This window comes from Agrilus planipennis, unplaced genomic scaffold (assembly GCF_000699045.2).
Source record: "Agrilus planipennis isolate EAB-ADULT unplaced genomic scaffold, Apla_2.0 scaffold39, whole genome shotgun sequence".
NCBI classification, from domain to species: Eukaryota; Metazoa; Arthropoda; class Insecta; order Coleoptera; family Buprestidae; genus Agrilus; species Agrilus planipennis.
In genome coordinates this window covers 1,462,832-1,472,837 of record NW_020439074.1, presented here as the reverse complement: position 1 = coordinate 1,472,837, position 10,006 = coordinate 1,462,832, and the positions used below count along the sequence as shown (strand labels likewise).

The window sequence follows — 10,006 nt, the reverse complement described above, 5'->3', positions numbered from 1 at the left end:
GTGGATAAAATGGTCAATTTTTCCGTGCAGTACTGTACGGATTATACGCTCCTCAGCGGTTAAGAGTTTGGCCGAGAGTTGTCTCCTTCCTTTTCTGGCCTAGTGCTATTCTTTTCTACTTTGCGCCGGTCAAACTGAAGGTTACATCGCTATAGAAACTATACGAAGTACGTCAATATGATAAATTATAATTCGTTAATTGCCGAGTCTACGCAATTTATAAATGACTATGTAAAGTTACAATTTTCACTAATTTTCTCTGAAGAGGGCTACCAATGAGTTAACGAAAGCCAGCGTTATTGAAATAATATAAACAACATTATGGGACACAACATTTGTCGTATTCATTGTTATCCAAATTATCACCAGCAAAAATCTTTTATATTTGGTAGATACTCTTCAACTATAACTAAATTATTTTGGTTTATGAGCTTTTAAAAGTTTCTGAAAGTTCAGATTCAAATTCTAATACCTACATTTGTATGTGGAACGAATAAAGACTTAGAAAGTCCTATAAAAAAGTGTTTTTAGGTTAATTTCATGCCAGTTTCCGCAGAACAACAAAAGCAATTCAATGTTGAATGCCAAGTTGGATGTGTTTTGAGGAGAGCGCTTTGAATATTCTCACGTAAACGTGGTAGAACGTGATCAGAGGCGATGTTTTGGCGTTTACTTCTACAGAACGCCTTTTACTATTGTATTCACTTCTTGCGGCCTTTTTTCTGAGCTGTTTACTGCTAATAGATCATTGTAGGCAATAAAAAATTTCCTACCGGCTATTACATTCCGTAGCGGAATAGAAAATGGAAAAGTACTTGTTTTTAGAAGTCTTCAATCTATACTATTCACGACGTATCATTTGACTGGCAACTTCTTAGGAAGGTACGGTTTATAAGAATTGGAGAAAACGCGTCGATACTTCGAAGATTATCCGAAATTGAAAATTGAAAATCATTTTAAAATATCCCTAATAATCAATCTTCGTAGATGTATTCTTAGTAATGTTTATGAAAATATATCTTTCGATGTCGTAGAAAATTCTGTTTAATTGTCAACTTGATCTTTGGTGTTTGTTCCTGGTATATATTAAATTGTTTTTAATAATTAGATACGCGAAATTTCTTGTTGTAATAATTATTTTATAGGAAGTATTACAGCTGGGCTGTAACGTAGAGAAGTAAATATTAGAAAGGGAGACAGAAGTAAAATAAAAAATTAGGGAAAGAGCGAATATAAAGATAGGAGGCCAAAATTAGAAGAAGTGACCGATTTTAGGTATTTAAGAAGTCAGATAAGTCAGGACGGAAGGAGTAGTAGGGATATAAATCAGAGGATAGCGCAGGGTCGAGTGGCCTTCAATAATGAGAAGTCATTTGCTAGCGAACGGTTAATTTAGAAATTCGAGAAAGATTGTTAAAGGTGTATGTTTGGAGCGCGGCGCTGTACGGGTGCGTAACATGGAAAGGTGGGCGCTGCGGAAAAGGAAAGGTTAAAGGGTTCGAAATGTGTTGTTACAGGCGAATGATGAGAGATACAGTGGATAGAGAAGGTTAGTAATGAAGAGATATTAGAAAGAATAGACGAACAAAGGATTCGACGGAAGTCAATAAGAAATAAGCGAGATAGGTTAGTAGGACACCTTCTCAGGCATGAAGATCTAGTCAGAGGCATATTAGAGGCAGAAACGGGAGTTAGGAGGGGTAGAGGTAGACCTAGATTAGATTACTGTTCGCAAATAGTTACCGGTGATAAAAATGTTCAGTTTCTTAGAGTCTCTGAAAGCGAGACTCGAGTCTCCGTCTCTCATCCAGTCTCTGAACGAGAAACTCGAACCTCTGAACGAGAGACTCAAATCTCTGAACGAGAGACTCGAATTTCTGAATTAACAATTTTATCGTTCGAGTCTCTCATACAGAGGCTGTGAGAGATCCATAAAAACACCTAGGCAATAACTGAGAGACTGTGAAAGATTGTGAGAGACACTCTCAGAGACGCTGAAAGACTCTGAGAGACTCTGAGAGACTCTGAGAGACTCTGAAAGACTGGAGAGAGACTGAAAATTTTTGTCAGGGTAAGGATGTGGGTTGTTATAGTTTTAGGGAAATGCGAAGATTAGCTCAGGATAGGAAAGAGTGGAGGTGCGTGTTCAACCAGTCTTAGGACTGACGACCTTATGATGATGAGGAAGTTCAAGTTTCTGATATCAGCTAAAAGGTTGTTGCCTTTTATGGGTCACTTTTTACATATGAAACAGGCACGTGGACATTAAGAATTCCACATTAAAAGGAATCGAAAAAGTAAAGAACTAACAGCATTATCCACTTTGTGCAAATTTAGCCTCCCTTGAAAGCTTTTTCGACCTACATAATCCAACAAGTATTTTTACTACGAAGAGGCGGAATATCGGCGAGGCAAGTTAACATGCTTCACGAGCATTCTATCAGCCGGTCTCTGTTTTATCAAATTTTCGTAATAGCATCACGGACCGAAAAAGAGAAAGGGAGACAGAATTTTTCGTGTGACTGAAACAAAATTGCATTGAGCAACGCTGTGCAACATTCATACGCGGAATTTTATTCACTTACGAACAAATTGATAAAAGAACAATAAGTCGTCGCGTGATGGAAATTTGAAATTGTGCAAATGTAGAAAACGAACAGAAAGTATTATAACATGAACATTTTTTCCCTTACATTTTCATGAATGAAAATCAATAGGTATCATGTGGACAGTGCCATGCACTTTGAACTTTTCCCATGTTTTCCAGTTTTCTCATTGCCTTTAATATTAAGTATTAGGGTCGTTAATCATTTCAACTTCGTTAGAATATCGCATTATTGTCGTAGACCCTTAAATGTTGAACAATTTTAATGAAAGTTAACTTTATAATGAAGGGTAGCTGCAACTGAAATCCTAGCGAAAGCTCAGCGTTGGTGAACAATGGAAAATGCTATTTTTAGGGATGCTGTATAGGTAGTTAAAGGACTACGCCACAGCATACAAAATTCATTTAACTTAGTCTCAATCTCAATAGAGAAATTGAAAAGTTTAACCATTAAATTTATTCTCATTACTGATGCATTACGTCTGAATCACAAACTGCTTCTGTCGAAAGTTTTACTTAATATTATAATTTGTATCTATATACATGGTGTTTCTGAAATAAGTAATAAACTTTAGAGAGTGTTACCAAAAACATTTGTAAGAAAACCAGACGAGGTTGCAATCGGAAGCCGGCCCTGGGCGTGAATTCGCAACGTACAGAGAATCTGTGATAACAGAAAATCAACTACATAGATGAAAAATGTAAACAGCGACAGTTGTAGAACAACTAATAAAGTAAATATCAACAACTTATTACTAGGCTACTATACATATTAATCTTATGACGTCCATTGCGATAACAATTATTTAAATAACTACTTTGTTCATCGATGATAGTAGGTATGTAGTACTATTTAAAGTACACTTTAACATAATATTGAGAACACAAAATACAAAAGAAACGCTGATTGGAATACGGCGTTGAAATGCTGTATATCACTGCGTAAAACTGCCAGGGTCGGACTGGCTCTTGACTGTAGTTTCAGCTACGTTTTTATCGAAAACAGTGGACTTTCGGACCACTAATCATTTAGTTGATTTTCTTGTTTTAGCGCGCCTTATCACCTCCTGCAAGCTTGCCATTTATTTTAGCGTTAATTTAGCGATTTCATGCTATTCGTTTTGTACGAGCCTCTACGTCATAAAATTCGTTGTTGAACATATTTGGAACCTGACCTCATTTATAATGCGTAGTATTGGTGTTTTGAAAAGGAAGACACAATCTTATAAACAAATGACTTAAATTACCTATAGGCGTGTGTGAAAAAGGAAAGTTGAATTTCCTGCCGAGATTTTAACGAATGATTTAAACAAAGCGATTCAAGATTCATTTTCTAACTTCATCATAAACGGTGTGTTGGCGTTCCGGTAATAATAATTACCAACATATTGTTCAAACAATAGTCAACAATCGCATTGTTTTTTGTAATTGTATTGTTCTCCGGTACTTATTTATTACCATGTAAATTACCTTCTTAACGATCGTCTCGATAAGACTATGGAACAATTTTTTTTTTTTGAAATTTTCGACGAAAGGATAAGAAAGGAAAAAGTAAAACGAAAGCTTTAAACTTTTGCAGTATTATATGACAGCTAACGGACGATTCGGGAAGATGTTTGAAAGACATGATAACGTTATTTTGTTGTTGGTCCTGAAAGGTACAGAACGTCTTTCTATACAGGGTGTTTCTGAAATAAGTAGCATAATAATAGTCCAGTGTCCACCGTTTTCGAGAAGAACGTATTTGAAAGTACAGTCCGGCCCTGGTGGGAACGTATGGGCAAATACACATTGTAATGCAGTATTCCATTAGCTGCAGCATCCGTGTTGTAGTTATTTAATTAATTTTTATCGCAATAGGCTTCTAAAAATTATTTTAAGCTGTTGATATTTACTTTATTAGTCTTTCCACAACCGCCACTGTTTACATTTTTCATCGATGTAGTTGCTTAACTGTTATAGAAATTTTCTATATATATACGTTGCCAATTCACGCCCAGGGTCGGCTTCGGATTGCAACTTCATCTGCTTTTCTTACGATTGTTTTTACTCACTATTCGATTTCCTATTGCATCTAGTTAACTCCTTCAAAAGCTTTCAACTTATTTCAGAAACACTCTGTATATTTTATGTAACCATTATTGGATTTGATACAAAAATAGATGGTACCAAAAACAATATGACATGAATGCTTTGAATGAGCTATTCACCTGATAGTACTTGCTTCCGGTATTTTATTATATTTGGGCTTAACAGTTGGCCGAAAAAGGTGCCTAACGATAACTGTTCTTAGAGGTACTCTATACAATACAAATTGCACCGTTGGAAGGTTAATTTTACATTGGAAGTTAATCTACGTTTCAAAAAACTTTTATCTATAGATTTTTAATTTACTAACTCGTGAACGGGATGTATACTCTGTATAGGTGCGAAACGAGGACATAGACGAGGTGATAAATGAGGAATTATTAGAAAAGGTAAAACAGATGCCGCTGTGCAATTTAATTACAGAATTGAATGATAGCATGATATGATACCTTGTGACAGTTGAAATGCTAGTTACAGACATGCAGAAACAGGGGTAATGGGGGTAGAGGAAGTCTTAGATTAGATAGAAATGATGTTGAGGCTGTAGTTTTAGCGCTTAATAAGTATTAATTTCAAATCCAATACGTCTATCAGTTCTTGAGAAAAAGAATCTTGACGGTCAACAAACTGACCCTTCGGTTTAAACAACTTTATTATTACTGTTACCGATTTAACTACTGATGAATTTTCTTTGGCTAATGATAATATTAATTGGATAACCTGCAAATGTTGCAGGAATATTTGTAGCCCATGAACGGGCTAACGATGTGCCATTTCCACTTCGTGTTTGCTACATCGGTGTAAGGTATATTTACCGTTATTGCGGGTGATACGATATAGTGTATGTTCAGATTTAGGAGTATATGGTATAGGCACATCGGCGCATACCTATACGTTATCTACATTTATTGTAGCGGTTTTAACAGATACCAATCTAAGCCGTTAAACGACTTGCACGTGAATTCAGAAGCTTCCTTATTGGATATTAAAATTCTAATCATATAATATGGTTATAATTTGAATCAACTACGATGTGAAATCTCTAAAAGTTTATAAGCATTTGAAATGTGATGCTACAGGCGAATGATGAGGATATCGTGGATCGAGAAGGTTAGAAATGAAAAGGTATTAGAAAGAGTAGGAGAAGTCAATAAGAAAAGGCCCTACAGGTTGGTAGGACGCCTTTTTAGGTATGAAGGACTTATTACAGACATGTGAGTATTAGTAAGTTCTTCAACAAGTTTGTAATAATATAATTAGTCGTTGTTTTGGATTTTCTTCTATGTAAAGGAGAATTGTTACCGTCGCAGAGTTTTGTGAAATTATTTGTAAAATTGTCCGGGCGTTTGAAGTATTTCTCTTCAAATATTCTGCCACTAACCGAGTACACTGTGAGAGCACTGTGTCAAATTCAACCAACCCTTTCAAAGACGGTTATTTCTAGCATCGCATCAGTGCAGTTCAAGTACGTAGTACGATTTCAAGTAACTCGTTCACAAAGTTCTTCCTTTTCTGTCTAAGGACTTGTCATGAGATTGTGTAAGAAATTTAAACACAACAAAAAGGAATTTTGAAGATCATGCAGGATACTTTCTACTGATATAGAATTCTGAAATTGGGAGTATCTAATGGATGGTCTTACATCAAGTCCCCCCCTCCCCAAGTAAAAGATTAATTTTTAATTCAAAATACGTAAATTAGGTTAAGGCAATGAGATATTGTCTTGATTCCCTAATTTTATACACTAAGCCCATACTTGAGCTCTTTACTTTTTAATCCTTTCCTGCATCCTTACTGTTTCCCATGACTAATTTTGTATCCAATATAGGCGAATTTAATAGAAATCCTCAAAATTTGATTTTGGTTTGGTTTCTGCACCCCTCTCGGAACGAAATGTTTTTGGATTTAGTGTTTTATTTATTAATGAGGAGGTAATAAAGAGTAGGAGAACAGGGGACGCTCTGGAATTCAATATGAATTAGGCGAGATAGGTTGGTAGGACACCTTCTTAGGGATGAAGGACAAGTTATAGAGACTTATTAGAAGCAGAACCAGGCATTAAGAAATGCAGAGATAGACCTAGATTAGATTCATCTTTATAAGATCGTCAGTCCTAAGACTGTTTGGACACGCACCTCCACTCTTTCCTATGCTCAGCAAATCTTTGCGTTTCCATAAACCCAAAGCATGTCATCCTTAACTACCTTAACTAGAATTCTACCTCTACTTCTTTTACTTCCTGTTTCTGCTTCTAATACGTCTCTAACCAGCCCTTCATGCTGGAGAAGGTGTCATACCAATCAACTTCGCCTATTTATTATTGACTTCCATAAAGTCCACTGTTTCTTTAACTCTTTCTAGTACCTCTTCATTTCTAACCTTCTCTATCCACGGTATCCTCATCATTCGCCTGTAACACCACATTTTGAACGCTTCAAACGTATTATTTTCAGCCGTGCTTATCCTCCATGTTTCGCACCCGTACAACGCCGCTCTCCAGATATAGGTACACCTTTAACAATCTTTTTCGAATTTCTGAATTAATTGTTCGAGAGCATAGAAGTGGCTTCTTTTTATTGAAGGCCACTCGAGCCTGCGCTATTCTCTGTTTTATATCTCTACTCCTCCTTCCATCCTGAGTTATCTGACTTCCTGTATATATTTGCCCTTTTCCTACTTTTCTTTCCTTGCATTCCAGTATTTCCGTTTTACTTTTAGATTAGACAAATAAAAATAGTTAAAAATGTGAGATGTTCGAATTTCAGCGAAATGCGAAGATTAGTCTAGAATAGAAGAGAGTTTATGAGCGTGTCTGAGGACTGACGACCCTTTGATGATGGTGATTAGTTTATTTACATTTTATCATGATAAATTTAGGGTAAATTTACAGTTAGTTTTGAAGTTTAGTTGTGCCGATGAGTAAAAAGGTCATTCGAACAAAGTGAAAATTATGTATCAATTATCACGATTGCAGAAGGAATTGAACAATAGAATTGAACACGATCGGTCCGTTTGTTTGCAAAGTAGATGTTGCCGTTGTTGTTTGTTGTAGTTGTTTCCCGTGCCTTTTTCAGTGCATAAAAATCACATTTACATAATTACAACAGAAGCTTGGTTTACATTCGTTTTCCGACTCTTAGCCGTTCGTTCCATTGTCTTTCTATCGCGAATGACTTAAAAAAAAAACATCATTACACTTTCCCGTTATTTCGTATAGTTGTGCCCTTATGGTTGGCTGTCGACATTATGATACACACACTTACAGACACAGGCACACACTTCTTGTAACAATAGAGCACACTGTGCCGGTCACTGACTCTTCGGCGTTTCGGTTCCCTGATGCAACATCTCTGACGGAATTTAATGGGCACAGCATAATTTATTGCGTTTCCTAAAAGATTATTTCGTATATATGTTAATTCAGTTAGTGAATCTTGGTTATAACAACATCGGTTATAACGACAACTTAGTTTTTAGTCGTTCCTCGAATTTACCATCCAACAAAGTCGGATATAACTTCATATGTTTATTTTTGCAAATCATCAAAACGGTCTCACAAAACAAAAAGTTGCAATTACCATAAGTACAATCATTTTATCCTTTCTTAATTGACACCCCTAGGTAATTCATAAATAGAAATTTTTCTTCCCCTAGCGACAGACTTATAGTTTTCGAAGAAGTGCGCCGATGGTTTTACATTTTTTAAAATTAAAAAAAAAAATAACGAATATGTCTTAAACGAATCGTAATGNAACGAGAGACTCGAGTCGCTCATAGAGAGATCCTCACTTCGTATCCGGTCTCTGAACGAGAGACTCGAATCTCTCAATAAGTGGTGTCTCGATAGACATGGTTAAAAGTTCAACATATTTCAGAGATCCCAGTCTTTCTACGAGAGACTCGAGTCTCTCAATTTTTCAGTTTTATTCGTTCAGTCTCTCTGTGACAGACTCAAATCTCTGAATTAACAATTTTATCGTTCGAGTGTCTCATACAGAGACTGTGAGAGATCCATAAAAACACCTGAGACACTGTGAAAGACTGTGAGAGACGCTCTCAGAGACGCTGAAAGACTCTGAGAGACTGGAGAGAGACTGAAAATTTTTGTCTAGGGTTGTTTCTGTACTTTTTCCATTTAATTTCTAACGTTCCCTAACACCGTCTCTGCTTTCTAAATCGTCTAGGCGAAATTGAAAGTAACGATTTATTCAGATCGGCTGCAAGTCGATTACGTAGGTATTAAATACCTTTCAAGTAGCGTCCTTCTCTTCGCGGTTTGAATTACTTGTTATGGAGCATCACTGTAATCAATCTTCAATTTTGTACAACGGGAAGCAGATCGAAAATTGGAAATAAAGTTCATCGAACCTTTCTTTTGACCCATGGTCGAGATGTTGTACTTATGTAGTATGTTTGCGTGTACTTGTTGTTGCTGTACCGTGTACTCGTTTGGCGTGGGTTGTTGTTTCTTTTACAAGTTCACCAGAAATAATGTTTTGATGCCTCTCTTACACTTTTAAGTTACTGAAACAAGTATTTATTCAAAGCCCGCGTAATATTACTTGACTTGACAGCCGTGAAATCTGAAGATATAGCTGGACTTGCGTATTGAATAACCTTGCACTGATAAACACGTATCTCTCAAACCAACCTGTATTCTTTTTTAATTTCGAAAATGAAGTTAATTTAATGTCTGCTCTTGTTTAGACAGAAACGAGATCAATGCCAGGCAGATATTTTTATTTCTCATTCGATACTTTGACCTTTAATTTTCAAGGCGTATTTCTGACAGAAAAAAGTATAACTTTTTTAAAGTTATATGTATAGACAGATAATTTGAAAAATCATTGGAGTTTAAATTGTTTCTTAATTTAGAATCTTTTTTATCGTTATTATTCTTTTCAGTTGTTCGATGAATACAATTACATCGGTGGGACTGAGGCAGTGAAGGGGTTATTTGGTAAGTAATTTGAAATAGATTGTATTTAACTAAGGTGCAGGGTTACTTTCGTCATTGTGAATGTTAAAGTGATTAACAAAGATTACTATATTTCATTTACTTTTTCTAGCGATTTGCCCCTTTCCAATGTCTTGGATGCCCGCTGGCAAAATCGTAGGTAGGGAGAAAAAAGCTCATTATATTTTCGACTCTTGTTCATTAAACATACTTTTTTTATACAGTACCTGCCAAAAGTTTTGTTCAATCATGAATAGTAGTGCGAGTCGAAAACAAGCGTTAAAGCCTTTAATATGTCTTCAAATATAAATAAACATCTCGTTGATATTTTCAGTAGTAAATGGTACCAATAACAG

General features: G+C 35.9%; 1 protein-coding gene across 2 annotated transcripts in view; it reads left to right on the top strand.

The window, feature by feature from the left end:
• Nucleotides 1–10,006, top strand: part of LOC108745060 — a 232,298-nt gene that overhangs the window by 25,117 nt on the left and 197,175 nt on the right. For both annotated transcript variants that reach the window (XM_025977230.1, XM_025977228.1), the window contains exon 2: nucleotides 9,599–9,653. The gene's annotated coding sequence lies outside the window, so the exon portion shown is untranslated. The remainder of the gene's footprint in view (nucleotides 1–9,598; nucleotides 9,654–10,006) is intronic.